This window comes from Megalobrama amblycephala, linkage group LG7, assembly GCF_018812025.1.
Source record: "Megalobrama amblycephala isolate DHTTF-2021 linkage group LG7, ASM1881202v1, whole genome shotgun sequence".
NCBI lineage: Eukaryota > Metazoa > Chordata > Actinopteri > Cypriniformes > Xenocyprididae > Megalobrama > Megalobrama amblycephala.
In genome coordinates this window covers 10040940-10057558 of record NC_063050.1, presented here as the reverse complement: position 1 = coordinate 10057558, position 16619 = coordinate 10040940, and the positions used below count along the sequence as shown (strand labels likewise).

The 16619-nt window shown below is 34.2% G+C and overlaps 1 protein-coding gene across 3 annotated transcripts in view; it reads right to left on the bottom strand.

Annotated features, from left to right (window-relative positions):
* Window positions 1-16619, bottom strand: part of LOC125271244 (polymeric immunoglobulin receptor-like) — a 477349-nt gene that overhangs the window by 252527 nt on the left and 208203 nt on the right. The window lies entirely within an intron of this gene.

The window sequence follows — 16619 nt, the reverse complement described above, 5'->3', positions numbered from 1 at the left end:
TTTGTCATAAGAACGTTCTCTACATATTCAGTGTTGGTTCTGGGAACATTAAAAACGTCCAGTTTTCTTGACATTACAGGAACGTTTTTATAAGGTGTAATGTTCCTCAAACGTTCTTTCAACTTGATTTTGATCTAAAATTCAACATTGTAGGAACGTTGATTTGTAACATTACAAGAACATGAAATTGTCCAGTTTCCTTAATGTTAGTAGAATGTTATTTAAAGGTTAGTATGATGTTCCTGAAACATTCTTTCAATCATTCAAACACCTGCTGTGAACAAACACTGAAAGAAAGAGAAATAAGAACACAAACTACAACTTTCTTCAGCCACAGCCTTAGATGAACTGAAGATAAAAGACATTAAATCTCTGAAGATCTGATTCAACAACTCCACAAACAGCATTACCAGCTTCATTTATTACCAACCAGACTGACTTTATTTCTGTCACAAGTCTACAGAAGCTCTTATTGAGAATTAACAGAAGTTTAGACGTTTCTTTTGAGGTCACCATCATGGAGATCAGTGGTTGCTTTAGTTGAGCTCTTGACCCTCGACTGTTATAGAGTTCCTTCTTTATCATCAATTGCATGTTTTTTTTCAGAAAACATTTCTGCAATGATCAAGTAAATCAACATGTATGTTTTAATAACAGACAAACAACTGCACTAAAGTGGTCTAAGCAACTGCTTTATTGTAGTTTTCTTTACTTTTGATATTGAAGTGTTATGGAAAAGGAAATAAACTCAAAATTACAAGAAATTGTTTTTAACATTGAACTGATTTATGTTGGATTATCCAAAACTATTTAGAAGTTAAAATCGACACACTTAAACATCAGCACTCATCATACAAACCTCAACAATGGTGACAAAAAAAAATAAATAAAAATTCAGCTGCATAATTTATTCATGTTGCAATGCATGCTGGGAGCCATGAATGTGTTTTGTATGCTGGCATGAAGCATATCACCATTGTTGTGTTTCATATGCTGAATGTTGATGTCTAAACTTCTGCTAATTCTCAATAAGAGCTTCTGTAGACGTGTAACAGAAATAAAGTCAGTGGGGTTAGTAATAAGTGAAGCTTTAATGCTGTTTGTTGAGTTGTTTAATCAGATCTTCAGAGATGTAATTTCTTTTATCTTCGGTTCATCTAAGGCTGTGGCTGAAGAAAGTTGACTTGGGTAAAGTTGGTTTTATATTCGCACATTCGGACTTCTGATAAATTCAGACTTTCCAATAAATGTGCAATAAATTAATGTTTGCGAATTTTAAGCAGCGACATGATATTGACAACCAACGATTGTCAACTTACAAATTTTTTCACAGTCGATCAAAATAGGCAAGTATTGTTTTAATGGCATATTTACTTGTGAATGTCCACTGAATGTCCAATGTAGTGTGATTAACAAGGCTATTGAATACGGATGTCCGAATGTGCGAATATAAAACCAACTTTACCCAAGTAGAAAGTTGAAGTTTGTGTTCTTATTTCTCTTTCTTTCAGTGTTTGTTCACATGGTGTTTGAATGATTGAAAGAATGTTTCAGGAACATCATACTAACCTTTAAATAACATTCTACTAACATTAAGGAAACTGAACATTTTCATGTTCTTGGAATGTTACAAATCAACGTTCCTACAATGTTGAATTTTAGATCAAAATTAAGTTGAAAGAACGTTTGAAGAAGATTATACCTTATAAAAACGCTCCTATAACGGCAAGAAAACTAGCCGTTTTTAACGTTCCCAGAACCAACAGTGAATATTTAGAGAACGTTCTTATGACAAAATTCTGTTAGCTGGGTTATTACTAAATGTCATCATCAAGTTAAATATAATATAAATAAATATAATTCTCATTCATAAACCTCACCATCTCTTCATTTTTCCAGCGCTTCTCTGTTTGAATGACTCTTTTACTGCTTCAGTGAATCTGGTCACATGAAACACATCAGATTAAACCTGCTGGAAACCACAAACCACGAAAGTGTGACACAAATAAACCTGAGAGTCAAGCGGCTCCATCTAGTGTTGGTCAGTCTGATCTCCTGAAGATGGAGGAGAGTCGCTGCTCATGTTCAGAGCTGACGGTCCGTGCAGCTTTTGGTCCTTCGTTTTTTGATTTAATATTGAAATCGGAAAATGAAAAAACGACACCTTTTTCGTGTTTATTTTAAAAAAAAAATTCAAACAAAACGAAAAACAAGAATTCGCCTTGACTTTTCGTTTTTCGTTCAGGGGTAGACAATGAATAAACAACGTGAATACAGAGATTGTATATAATGGGGAGACAAGAGGGTCTGTATCTCTTCCCATTGGAGAAAATGTAACAGCTAACTTAATCACGTGTGGCTCCTCTCAGCCTATCCTGTAATGGCAGTGACATCAGTCACAATGTTCCCTAGTCTGCCTTGTCTTAAAAAAATACATTTTTATCAAGCTAAAATCTACATAGGCTATAGTTCTCAACGAAAGTATTGTTTGGTGTAAAACATCCTTAAGATTGGCAAACAGCCTGTCCATTAATTAAATGATTAGCTATTTGCCCACAAAAGCTGTTTAATCAGCATAGTGAAGCCTTTCATCCATTGACTTCCATTCAAAAACAGCCTCCGGTCTCCTTCCCTGCGTGCCGCGGGGGGCGGGGCGTTAGCATTAGCTGTTACGCTTTTTTGCAAGTATCCATGGGTTTCATGTGACGTCACTGTATGTTATCGCCGCCATATTTGTGTCTGGTCACAGCGCGCGCCCTGTTTAAGTCTATGGTGACAGCATCTACAAGTGCAGAAGAAGGCCAACAAAACGCTCTCAGAAGGTTCACAACAAGTTTACAATATATCTGGTATAGGCTATGTTGTGTTATTAGCCGTTTTAACAGTCGTCAGAGAAACCCCGAACTACAATTTTATTCGATCCCAAAGTTAGATCGACGGAATTGTTGGCTTCAATCAGAAGGGACCACACCACTGGCAGCCAAACAGCAATGCACAACATTAATAACTGCTGGGACTGTCATTTACACAACATTATAACGAGAACACTATTGTAATAAAGCGTTGTGAATCCTCTATGTTGTTGTTTCAACGTGTTGTTGTGGGAAGAGTGCGTCTACTGGAGTTAAACATTGCTTACACGACTTGTTCAAACTTCACTTGTGCATTAGCGTCATTTTTTAAATTTATTAAGTATAAATATCTGATTAATCTCATAAAGGATGTGTTTCGTTGAGGTAAATAACCCGCAGAGCTGATGATCATCTATAGCTTCAGTGCGAGGGCTCAAAAAATAAGGCAAAACATTAGTATGATTGGGACTGTCTTCTTATACATGATATTTTAATCGTATACACTTGTAATATAACGTTGTGAATTCTTTGGGCTTATTTGCTGTGTTTCGGAGTTATTGACTACGTTACTTCAAGTTCATCTGTGCATGATTTTGTGCAAATACTAGTTGTAATATTTTTATGAATTACCTTGTATAGGATGTGTTCCATTGCGTAAACCTTCAGTTTATGGGTTTTGATTCTCTTCAGCTTCAGCGTGCGCAGCTCAAAACAGCAATGTTTACTACTGTAATATTAAAACTTTCATGTTTTCAAAAAATGAATGCATTATTTTTAATAACTAGCACTTATATTGTTCTCGTATTATTTTCATAAACACATGGTTTAGTTAATAATAAGGATCACGAACTATTTAAAACTATAAGAGTTTTCCTCAAATCATCTCATTTTGATAACATAACGTTACACGCGCTGAATGAACACCCGTAAACTGAAGCACTTTGCTAGGTTAATTAACTCAACGGAACACATCCTATATATGGTAATTCATATATATTTATACAAGATAAATATAAAATTACAACTTATATTTGCACAAAATCATGCGCGCATGAACTTGAACTAGTAACGTAGTCAGAATAGCTCCTGTTGTGTATGCATTCTTCCTGTAACAACACGCCGAAACACAGCATTTAGAATTAAATATTTTAATACAATAGTGTAGACAATTAAAATGTTATTAATATGACAGCCACAATCGTAGATAATGTTTTGTGTTGCTGTTTGAGCACTCGCGCTGAAGCTAAAGATGATAGTAAAAAATACAATGAAGCGCTGCTATGTTAGTTGCCATCTCGGACACAAATATGGCGGCGGGCGGAAGTGACGTCTTTGAAACCCATGGAACAAAAGAGGGGCATCCTGAAGGCCATTTTCTTTTTTTATTGGTTACTTTAAATTATCTTTTCTTTGTCCTGGGTTTATGGATTTAATTCCACAAAAAATAACCTCAAATTATTTAATTCAATAGAAACACATTTAGAGTATTTTAAATCTAAATATCCTAATATGTTTATTCTTTTGGGTGGAGACTTTAATCAAACTTTAAATAATAATTTGGATCACCACCTAGACTGTCTGATAGCTCATCAGGCCTTTGTGGTTTGATCTCTCGATTTGGCTTAACTGACATTTGGAGAGAAAAACATCCTCATGCTTTACAGTTTACTTGGTCTAACAATTCTGGTTCTCTTAGATCAAGAATTGATTTTTGGTTAATATCAGACTCTTTATCCAATTTTGTCAATAGAGTTGAAATATTGCCTTCTCCTTTGTCTGACCATAAATCTATCATTCTATCTTTCGATAGCCCTTCTTCTTACTCAAAAATGTATAATTCATACTGGAAACTTAACTCTGCTTTATTAGAGGATGGAGAAATTTGTCGATCTGTCATATCTAGGATTACTTTTTTTTATTAACAAAGCCCAAACTGAAGATAATTTTGGTTCTAATTGGGAGCTGCTAAAATATAATATTAGATTATTTTTAGTCAAAGCTGGAGCTCAAAAAGCTAAGCAATATAAAGCAGAGGAACTTGATATTGTTAAAAGACTTGTCTACCTCTCCTGCTCTCCTTTTGAAAATGTATCTGTTGACCAGAAATCAGAATTAGTTGAACTTCAGAATTCATTAGATAACTTGTATATTCGAGGTGCTTTTGTTCGCTCAAGAAGGAGGTGGTTAGAGGAGGGAGAATGTAATTCCAGCTATTTTTTTTAGATTAGAGAAACAGTGAAGTCAACTAAACTCTATAAGTAGTCTTAAGGTAAATGGTGTGGTTTTAAACAATTATAAAGAAATTTCTAATTATTGTGAAGAGTTTTATAAAGACCTTTATCATTCTAGATACTCTCAACAGAATTTGGACTTATTCTTTAACTCCCTTGATACGGACCTTATACCTAAAATTAATGATATTGGAAAGAATTTATGACACTCCTATTCAAATTCAAGATATTTCTGGGGCCAATGACAAGTTAAAACTTAATAAATCTCCAGGAAATTATGGTTTGACCACAGAATTTTATGAAAAATTTTCAAATCATCTTTCACTGTTTCTCTTCAATGTTTATTTAGAAAGTCTTTAAAAGGGTATTCTCCCACCATCTATGACTCAGGGTGTTATAAATTTGATCCCTAAACCTCAAAAAGACCACTCTCAATTGGAAAATTGGCGACCTATAAGTCTTCTGAATAATGACTATAAAATTTTAGCCATGATTTTTGCTAAAAAGATTAAATTTGTCATAGATGATATAATAGATTAATGTCAATCAGGCTTTATGACAGACAGACAGACTTATTTCAAACAATATTAGACTTGTTCTTGATATTTTAGATTACGCAGATTTGATCTTGGATGACAGTTTTCTGCTTTTTCTTGATTTTTATAAAGCTTTTGATTCCATTGAATTTCCTTTTATTCTTAAGTCCTTGAATATTTTTGGTTTTGGCCCTAATTTCATTAATGCAATTCAAACTTTGTATAATAATACCAATGCTTCAATTAAATTACAACATGGTACCACTTATAGGTTTAATATAGAGAGAGGCATTCGTCAAGGCTGCCCTATCTCGTCTTATCTTTTTCTGCTTCCCATGCAACTCTTAGCCATCCACATTCAGAATAGTAATTTGAAAGGTATCTCTGTGGCAAACCGGTCAGTATTAATAAGCCAACAAGCTGATGACACAACTCTTTTTAAAAAAAAAATAAAGATCAAGTTCATTTAGCCTTAGACAAAATTAGTGTTTTTTTCCTCTGCTTCTGGTTTATGTCTTAATATCCATAAGTGTGAACTTTTATCTTTAAAAGATTCTACTGATGTTAAAATTTGTGACATCCCAGTCAAATCTGAAGTTAAATATTTAGGTATCATTATATGTAAAGATCAGAAAAAGATATCAAAGCTTAATTTTGAACCTCTTATTCTCTCTATCCGACGCAAATTAAATTCTTGGTTACAGCGTGATCTGTCAATAACAGGTAGAGTGTTACTTTCTAAGGCAGATGGGTTATCTCGGGTTATCTATCCTGCAATGGTATTGGATGTTTCTGTGTACATTTGTAGAATGCTGGACAAAATTATAGTCGACTTTGTTTGGAATTTTAAAACACACTTAATTAAAAAAAGTGTTATGTTAGCTGATCGGGCTATGGGGGGATTTGAGTTAGTAGATTTCTCTACTCTTAATAATTCATTTAAAGTTAAATGGATAAAAACATTTTTAAACAACCCCACATCCTGTTGGAATTTTATTCCAAATCATATATTTAATTCTGCTGGAGGTTTACATTTTTTATTGCGCTGCAATTTTGACATCTCTAAAACACCTTTATCTTTATCCAGTTTTCATAAACAGGCTTTAATAAGTTGGTCACTTATATATAATTATCATTTTTCTCCACATAGCTACTTTATTTGGAATAATAAAAATATTAGATATAAAAATAAATCTCTTTTTTTTCACAATTGGTTTGATAAAAATATACTTTTAGTCAGTCAACTTTTAGATGATCGTGGTGTTCTTTTTACTTATGAACAATTTATGCAAGAATTCTCCTTTCCATTCCCCCCTAAGAGAATATGCCATTGTGTTTGGTGCAATTCCTGATTGTATTAGTAAAGTCTGGCCCTAAAGGTTCTTTAGACTCTCCTCTTTTTGACAACACTAACCTATTTGTTGACCAAAGTCTTCTCAATACCATGTCAAACAAAGACATTCGTTCAATTATTAATAAATCTCAGATTTCTTTACCTGCTTGTGTGAGTTGTTGGAATAACATATTTAGTGATATAGAATGGGAAGAGTTTTGGCTTCTTCGACAAAAATTCTTCTTATCTAATAAAGTTCTTGAAGTCTGAAATCCTTTTAAATTATAAACTTGCTAAATTTAATAATAGTATTTCACCCAATTGCTCTTTTTGCCTTCAGTATGAAGAAATAATTAATCACTTGTTTTGGAACTGTACTTACTGTAAAGTCTTCTGGATTTATTTTTCAAATTTTGTTAAAAAATATTTAAATCCAAACTTTTGTATAACCCCAAAAATTGTGTTTTTTGGTTATTCTTTGAATTTAGACCCTTCTCATTGTAAACGTATTATTAATTTATTGCTTTATTGTGCTAAATTTTACATTCATAAATGTACATTTTCAAAGAAAACTCCCTACTTTTTTATTTTCAGGAAAGACTTTGATATGTATGTAAACTCGTTAAGAAACTCTAATAATTCTATTGCATGTAAGACTCTTTCATGGTGTAAATCTTTTAAGCTAGCATAGTTTGCTTTTTGAGTATTGTTTGTAACCCTCATTGTCCTTTGTTCTTTGTAATTGTACTTATTCTTCATAATAAATAATAAATAAATAAAAAAAAAAAAAAAAAAAGAGGGGCGTCACTCAATTTTGGGGTGTTGTCTAACTGGAAGAGATGTTTTTAACGATCCAACCAAAAAAGTTTTTTTTTTGTACGGAAGCCTGAAAGGCCATTCATTATTACTTTATTTTTTTCTTGTTTTCTCATGATCATAACTACTTTTTAATGTTTAGATCACGAGAAAAAATTATGTCAAGATAATGAGAAATAAATAAATAAAATATTGCTGCATGCTTGACTTCCATGGAAACATGCGTTTTTTCCCCAGTGCCTGCCTAGATATATGGAAACATTTTACTATAATACATTCATTTATTTTGATGAGTATGAACTATTTTACAGGGCCTGTAGCTTATAGCTCGAGAGGGCAAAATATTTTATTTATGCAAATTTTATGATTAGCCTACTCCGTTTTTTATTGCTTAGTTATTTATTTATTTTATTATTATTATTATTATTTAGCATAAACTACAAATTATAATGACACGGGTGTAATTTTGTCACAATATGGCTACTGTAGTCTATATTTTACATAGGCTACACATTTCGTCATTTGTCTGAACTTATCCAATCGGCGTCATTTGAGGTTGGACATGGCCCAGGTAAAAAAAATACTATAGTAGTTGACAGTAAATAGTGTTTTTGAACCATACTATAGTAAATTGTAGTATACTGTATATATTATAGTATTTACAACACTTTGTTAATAAATGCTACAGCAAAGGCTGTTTGGTTTTTACTACAGTAAACTGCGTGTATTGTAGTATAATATAGTTTAAAAAAAACTTAGTAGAGTATTGGGTAACGTAATTTGTTTATATTACTATATAGTTGTTATATTACCAAAGCAATAGCCTATAGAATTACCACAGCAAATTAATTCAAGTACTTTAGTATGGTTCAAAAACACTACAGTATTTACTATAAATTACTACAGTATTTTTTCACCCGGAGGGCTACAAGAATTATAATTAGTCAAATCGTTTCTTAAGGCTAGATATTTCGCCTTTATGTGCTACAAGTCTTGTATAATTTTGCTCTTCAATATGAATAACGCAGAAGAACACAGCCGCAATGGCGCGTGATCAATAGTCTCTTGCATGCCAAATTTCACGTGTATAGTGTTACTTCGGTAAAGTTGGTTTTATATTCGCACATTCAGACTTCTGATAAATTCAGACTTTCCAATAAATGTGCAATAAATTAATGTTTGCGAATTTTAAGCAGCGACATGATATTGACAACCAACGATTGTCAACTTACAACATTTTTCACAGTCGATCAAAATAGGCAAGTATTGTTTTAATGGCATATTTACTTGTGAATGTCCACTGAATGTCCAATGACATGGGTAAAGTTGGTTTTATATTCGCACATTCGAACTTCTGATAAATTCAGACTTTCCAATAAATGTGCAATAAATTGATGTTTGCGAATTTTAAGCAGCGACATGTTATTGACAACCAACAATTGTCAACTTTTTTCACAGTCGAAAAATAGGCAAGTATTGTTTTAATGGCATATTTACTTGTGAATGTCCACTGAATGTCCAATGTAGTGTGATTAACAAGGCTATTGAATACGGATGCCCGAATGTGTGAATATAAAACCAACTTTACCCAAGTCATAGTGTTAACCTTCGTCATAAAAGCTATTAAAGTGACATTAACTACTGCTCTATAAACAGACGAGCAGATAATACGTAGGCTAAACAGTGCTTGCAATTTATAATTAACTTTAATTTAAAGTGTAATTGTTTTTTATATAGGCTATCAACCACACAGAAACACGACTGTCTCAGTGTATCAGTGTATATCGTATGGTATGAGCTTTATATGCATTAATGAGACTATTTACTCGTGTAAGAATTAAAATAAAGAAAATGTGTTAACCTGAAATGATGACTCTGAAGACTTTAAACTTTATAATCATTTTATTGACCACATACACTGTAGCCTCAACCTGATGGTAAAAAAAACAAATCAAGTGACCAACAGATTCATCAAATAGAATAGCGAATGTTTGCTATAGTTATCGCTAGAAGTGAGCTTTTTACAACGGGCTAGCAAGCATATTCATGCAAAAGAAACGTTAAACAACTGAAACAATACACTTACATTCATATACAACAGTGGTTCTCAACTCCAGTCCTCGGGACCCACTGTTCTGAACATTTTGTATGTCTCCCTTATTTAACGCACCTGATTCAGATCATCAGCTCTCAAGGAGAGAGCTCCATGAACTGAACTGAGTGTGTCAGATAAGAGAGACATACAAAATGTGCAGAGCAGTGGGTCCCAAGGACTGGAGTTGAGAACCACTGATATACAAGACATATCTCTTATTGTTTTTCCCAAAATCTCCCACTTGATTTGAGCAAATCAGGTAAAGAGGTTGAAAAACACCTATTCCTGTGTGACAACACCCCAAAAATCTCCTTTTTTGGCTAAAGGTTGCAGGCTTGCCTTCCAGTGGCTTTGGTGACTAGAGGGTATGCACGTGACGTCATCGTCGACCGTTATGACTGCGGTCACGCCTACTGAGTGGCACAAAGACTGAGCGGCAGGAAAGAGCTTTGTGATTGACTGTACAAATAGCTTTGACACAAAACCTGAGGTATATATTTAAAAACTGCAGAAAGCAACAGAAAAAATAAGCAAATGGATTAATTGATAGAAGTGATTACTCGGATTTAAACCTACCGATATTGTAGTTATATAAAATATTCACAGGCAGATTTGCTTTATGTATTTCCCCGGCGTCAAAATCAGGCACATATAAATGTCAGGAAACACGACTCCTGTCTGTATGCCAATATCCCATTAAGTTTATTTGACATGTCATAAGAAACACTTTCAAGCCCAACCTTTAGTGTAATTCGTTAGTTTTACTCGCGTTTTCGCAGTTTTCCCTATTAAATCCAGTCATGCAGCAGGTTCTTTTGCCACTCAGTCCAGCTGAGGGAGTGTGTTCCGGCGGGAAAGTGACGTCGATGCATACCCTCTATTTGATCTCAACATGTGGGCGGGAATGAAACACCCCTTTCCGTTGATTGGTCAACCAAACATTAAACGGTGCCGTCATCAGTTCTTCCGCTGTTCAGCGCAGCAGAATAATAGTCCTTCTCTGCGATAGATTTATTGCAACTACATATAATCTCTTTTAAAATTACGTTTAATCTTAATCTCTATCTCTTTCTCATTAAACAGCCAGACTAACAAATGACTTGAGACACAAATCGAGGCAGAGCCTGTAGAGGCTTTCTTCTGTGTGTCCATAAATTCGGCAACGCATGTTTAGCTATCACTATACTAGTTTATCTCAGAAATAACAATTTACTTAGCCACAACTACCTACCCAACAGAATTTTGTTATAAGAACGTTCTCTAAATATTCAGTGTTGGTTCTGGGAACATTAAAAATGTCCAGTTTTGTTTTATACATTTTTGCAATATTACTTGAAACTGTCTTTATTAACTGATAAAAGACTATTTATTAGGTGCACTGAAAGTAATAATATTAATATACATCATCTGTGCACGAGGTATGGCCTAAAAAACATCAGCCAATCGTTTACGCGATGATCGCGTAAACGATTGGCCCTCTGGCTTGTCAATCACTGCCGTGACGTTCCTTGTGAGAGACGTGCGCGACTGCGCGCTCCAGTAACTTTCCACACTTCACAGGCGCTGCATGCAATGTTTTTGTCAGGAGACAGGAGTAAAAACTGCAGATTATGAGTTACATGCGGTGAGTCCAACATAATGAATCCGCTAACACGACACAGCGAATGCCGGTGGTAAACACTCGTGTTCCAATACTCGTGCACGAGTTTTGGGAGGCATTCCCACGAAATGAGCTGTGAAGGAGGGGGGTTGTTCTTACGCATGTGCTCATTTCAAAAACTCACTAACAGTCTTTGGTTTCTCAGTCGACGAAAATATCCTCTTTAGCATCTTTAAAGGTTAGTGTGATGTTCCTGAAACATTCTTTCAATCATTCAAACATCTGCTATGAACAAACACTGAAAGAGAAATAAGAACAACCGCATGTTTTCAGAAACATTACTGATTGATAAAGAAGATCAGCATGTCTGTTTTAATAACAGACAAATGACTGCACTAAAGTGGTTTAATCAACTGTTTTATTGTAGTTTTCTTTACTTTTGGTATTGAAGTGTAATGTGAAAATGAAATAAACTCAAAAATTATACAAATTGTTTTTAACACTGAACTGATTTATGTTGGATTATCCAAAACTATTTGGAAGTTAAAATCGATACACTTAGACACCAGCACTCATCATACAAACCTCAACAATGGTTTCAGCTGCATAATTTATTCATGTTGCATTGCATGCTGGGAGCCATGAATGTGTTTTGTATGCTACATGAAGCATGTCACCATTGTTGTGTTTCATATGCTGAATGTTGATGTCTGTGAGTGTATAAATGACACAAAACAATATTTTAAACAAATTAACAATGACAGTGTCGCAAATTATATTTTTCACATTGGTTGAGTTTGATACAGCATTTCAATTTCTTAAGTTAACAATTACCGAAAAAAAAAGCACTTGCTTAACTCCCTGAGGTCTGAAAATGCGCTGGCGCGTTTTGCAGGATTTTTTTCACATTGCAGCAAAACAGACTTAAAATACTCCGTCATTTCTTGTCATAGAGACATAAGTAATATATCAATTGAAACTATAGAATGTCTTCTTTTATTTGTGTACACTCAGAGTAAAAACACAATGTTGTGCTTTTTGTAAAATAAAGAAAACTAACATGATGCGTGATCTCTCGTCTCCCTCTGAACGAAGTCCAATCTGATAGTTCTCAGAAAATGAACTGTAACTTATGAATACTAATGACAAAAAAAATGACACTTATGTCTAAAGAAACGTTGAAATGTCAGGTTTTAAATCGTGCAAGTCAAATCGAAAACAAACATTCTGTGTTTATGTAATCTGTATGAAAAGAGAGCCATGTCAGAAGTCTGTGATTCAGCTCATTATCCGCTAATGCGGCCACGCCCACGGAGCCAGCGCTATTCAGACGCAAATTCAGAGGCAATACATGCAATCATCGTCTCAATCGTGTATTTATTGTCTTGAAAAGTGTTTATTTGGATGTTAAAGCAATGGTTAGCGCTCTCTAGAAGACATGTCGTTAGTTCCTAGTTCCTTTTCTTCTTTATATGAATTTGTGGCCTAAAGGTGTACAGAGAGCACCCTCCGGCTGCAAGTATGAATTGAAAACACCATTCCTGAAATGTCCTCTTCTTCTTTAGAATAATTTGTGGACTAAAGGTGTACAGAGCGCCCTCCGGCTGCAAGTATGAATTGAAAACACAGTATCCAGCACTCATAGTGATGACAATAAATATTACTTCTCAGTATAGAAAATTGACATAAATATATAAGAATCCATCAATATTTCTCCAAATGTGCATGCTTTTAAGCTAAAATGCCATAGAGGTAACATAATTGTTCAGACACTTTGCATCACAGAAATAAATTTTATTTTAAAGAATATAATAGAATACCATTATTTTAAATTGTAATAATATTTCACAGTATTGCTGTTTATGATGAGCTGAGACATTATTACAGAGGGTTTTTTTCACAGCCTACCTGACTGAAAGGCCTCATTAATATGCAAGTCATTTCAGGTCATTATTATGTGATTCTTTTGTCTTCTCAGGTGTAAATGGCCCATTATTCATGCAGATTCACGCCTCCATGCATACTGTGTTTCTTGACAAAAAGTGTCTTACAAAAACTAAATCAATATATTGTTTCATATGAAGGAGTAGGCAGCATAATTTTTACATAATTCTGAAGCAAAAACTCTAGTCTACAACCTCCAATACCCAAAAGTCTTGTGAACACAGAATATACTTTTTTTGGCCCTTATTTCAGTGACTTACGTTTTTTGTTTTTTCAATAACCATGCATAAACATTATTCCTTCAAAAATACAAACATGTACATACATGTTCCTCACATATTATTGTAGCCTAGTTTGTGCTGAATACAGTGTAATGACACTTTTGTCATTTATATGTTTATGAACAACTGAAAAAAGCACAAATGTCAGGGCATGTCAAAACTTCTCCAAGCCCCAAATCAGCCTCAGACTCCAGAGGGTTAAACCACTTTAATGCAGTTATTTGTCTGTTACTATAACAGACATGCTGATCTGCTTTATCATTGCACAAATGTTTTCTGAAAACATGCAATTACTGATAAAGAACCAACTCTATAATAGTCAAGGGTCAAGAGCGCAACTAAAGTAACCACTGATCTCCATGATGGTGACCTCAAATGAAACATCTAAACTTCTGTTAATTCTCAATAAGAACAACCTGTCACATATAGATGAATTAACTAAATTAATAACTATTGATTTTTACAACAGAATGAATCAATACTGAATTTACCGGTCAATGACACTATTTTGTTCTAGAGCTGCTGTGTAATTTCATGTTATCACTGTAAAGCGGTGATTGTAAAAAGCGCCAGATTGACTTTTACGAGTGTAAAACAGTGTCAGTTAAAAGCATATTAATGAAAACTCATCCTGTCAGCTAGCATAACACTACACAAAATTCATCTCAATAAAACCAAGACATTTAACAGGTGATTACTCACATGTGCCACTAGATGGAGCCAAAGGTTTCAATTACTCTTCTGATGAACAGAGAATTACAAACACAAACTCTACAGAGATTCAAACAGACTTATTTAATAGCTCGACTAATACAACAACTAAAGGCTAATTTAAAAATACATCTTTACCAGTAATTTATTCCTGCAGAGAGAAAAGAGATCCAAACAGCTGTGCTGACGGGAACACAAAGACACACTGAGCTTGTGATTCCCTTTGATAATGTAAAAACCAAAGTCAACAGAAGCATCTACATGTGCTTCAGACAACCAGAACAAAATCTTCTGAAAGAAGAACTGCAATATATTATAATTAATATTGTATAATATAATCCAAATTCACAGCATCTCTTCATGGAGTGTGATACAATATGTTGTATTTATGGTCAGCAGGGTGTGACAGACCATTTATGGTTGACTTGTGAGTCCTGTATATGTGATGTCATTGAGATGCACAAGCAAGTGAAATAAAGTGGAAGCACTGAGAAGCATGCGGTTGTGAGATTTTTTATTAAAAGTGATTAACAATAAGAACCAAGCATATAACAGAGTGGAAAGTGTGTGTGTCCATCGCTGCTAAAGAAACCACTTCCTGTTTTTATGACATACGCAGGGGGCTGAAGCACATACTGGTTTGACTAAAGGAATATACAATGCAAGAGCAAAAGTAAACCACAAGCTGAAGAGCTTCTCATGTGAGTTTCTCTTTATCACACTGATCACATATTAAAAACCCTGAAAAACCTTACAAGCACCCTATCTCACCAACATATCTCACCTTATCTCTAGATCATGTACAATCTAGTTTGATTCATTGTCATTTTGAAGTGTTAGAGTAACCAACTCAATACATTAAATACATAATGTATAATGAAGGACATTTTATGATTTATAATTATGATTCACCTTCAACTTTGTTTCCATTGTTTCAACATCTATAGGATGTTCACAGATATTCTGTCATTGATTTGTGGGCTTATTGAAATTATTAAAATCACACATGGATAACTTGTTGATCATAAATGTTTTTCAGTCTCTTCCTCATTAAACAGCAAATGTCAAAGATGATCAGCTCTTAGTCTTTGTCTTCTCAACATCAATGGATGTTGATCTTCTGTCTCTCTCTGTTCAGTCTCACTGTGGGTTTCCTGAGTCTGTTTAATGTTCTTAGAAAATAACTAAATTTAGAGCCTGAAACCTCACCTGTTGTCTGTGACTTTGAGATGGACGGAAATGGCCTGTTCATCATGGAAACTCAAACACAGTGTTCATGAAACAAGAAAAAAGATAAAAAAGCTTTTTTTTTTTTTTTTTTTTTTACATTTTGAAACATTTTTAATAATAACAAAACAAACAAACAAAAATACTAATAATCATGATTAAAAATAATTCTTGTCAAACAAATATTAAAACGATTGCTTAGCTCAGATCACATCAAACCACACAAATTATTATTGTTGTTATATTTTGTCTTCGAATTGTTAATGTTTACAACATCAGCATTGCGTGACTGTGTGTATTTAGTGTATATTAGCGTTACCTGTAGATTTCAATTTCTGTAGCCACTCCACAGTCCGAAGTCTTTTGCTTTTGACTACAGGTGTCACTGATGATTGTCATTTGGACCATTCTGGATTACAATCCACCATCAAAATGACATGACTAATGACGCAAAGACGAACGGCGGCATGCTCGAATTTCCTGCAGAAACCCACTAGTACCGATTTTATTATAAAACATTATTACAAGCTTACCATTGCGAATCTGGCTAAAGTAAAGATGTGGTTTTGAGCACCGGCTGTTTATGTACTTGCTCAAAAATAAAAAATAAAAAGTTACAGACTGCAGCTTTAAAGGTAGCACTTTATTTTACAGTATGTGCACTTACAGTGTACTTATCTAAGAAAGTACAGGTTAATATAAGGTAACTACAGGGGTTAAGGTTAGGTTTAGGGGTAGGTTCAGGGTTTGTAAAATAAAGTGCTACCGCTTTAAATAGTCAGCAACAGCCACCGCATTATCATTTGTGCACCAGTGCATGCAATCGGAAAAAAGAAAAGACTGTATTGTGGTCAGTAGATCCACGGCAGTAAAAGTGCTGCAACTATATCAGTCTATAATCCCACCCCATACTAAAGCGGTACTAAACTGCAGTGGAAAAGCAAACCGAAAGTAAAGTGAGCCTAGTCGTACCACGCAGTGGAAAAGAGTCAT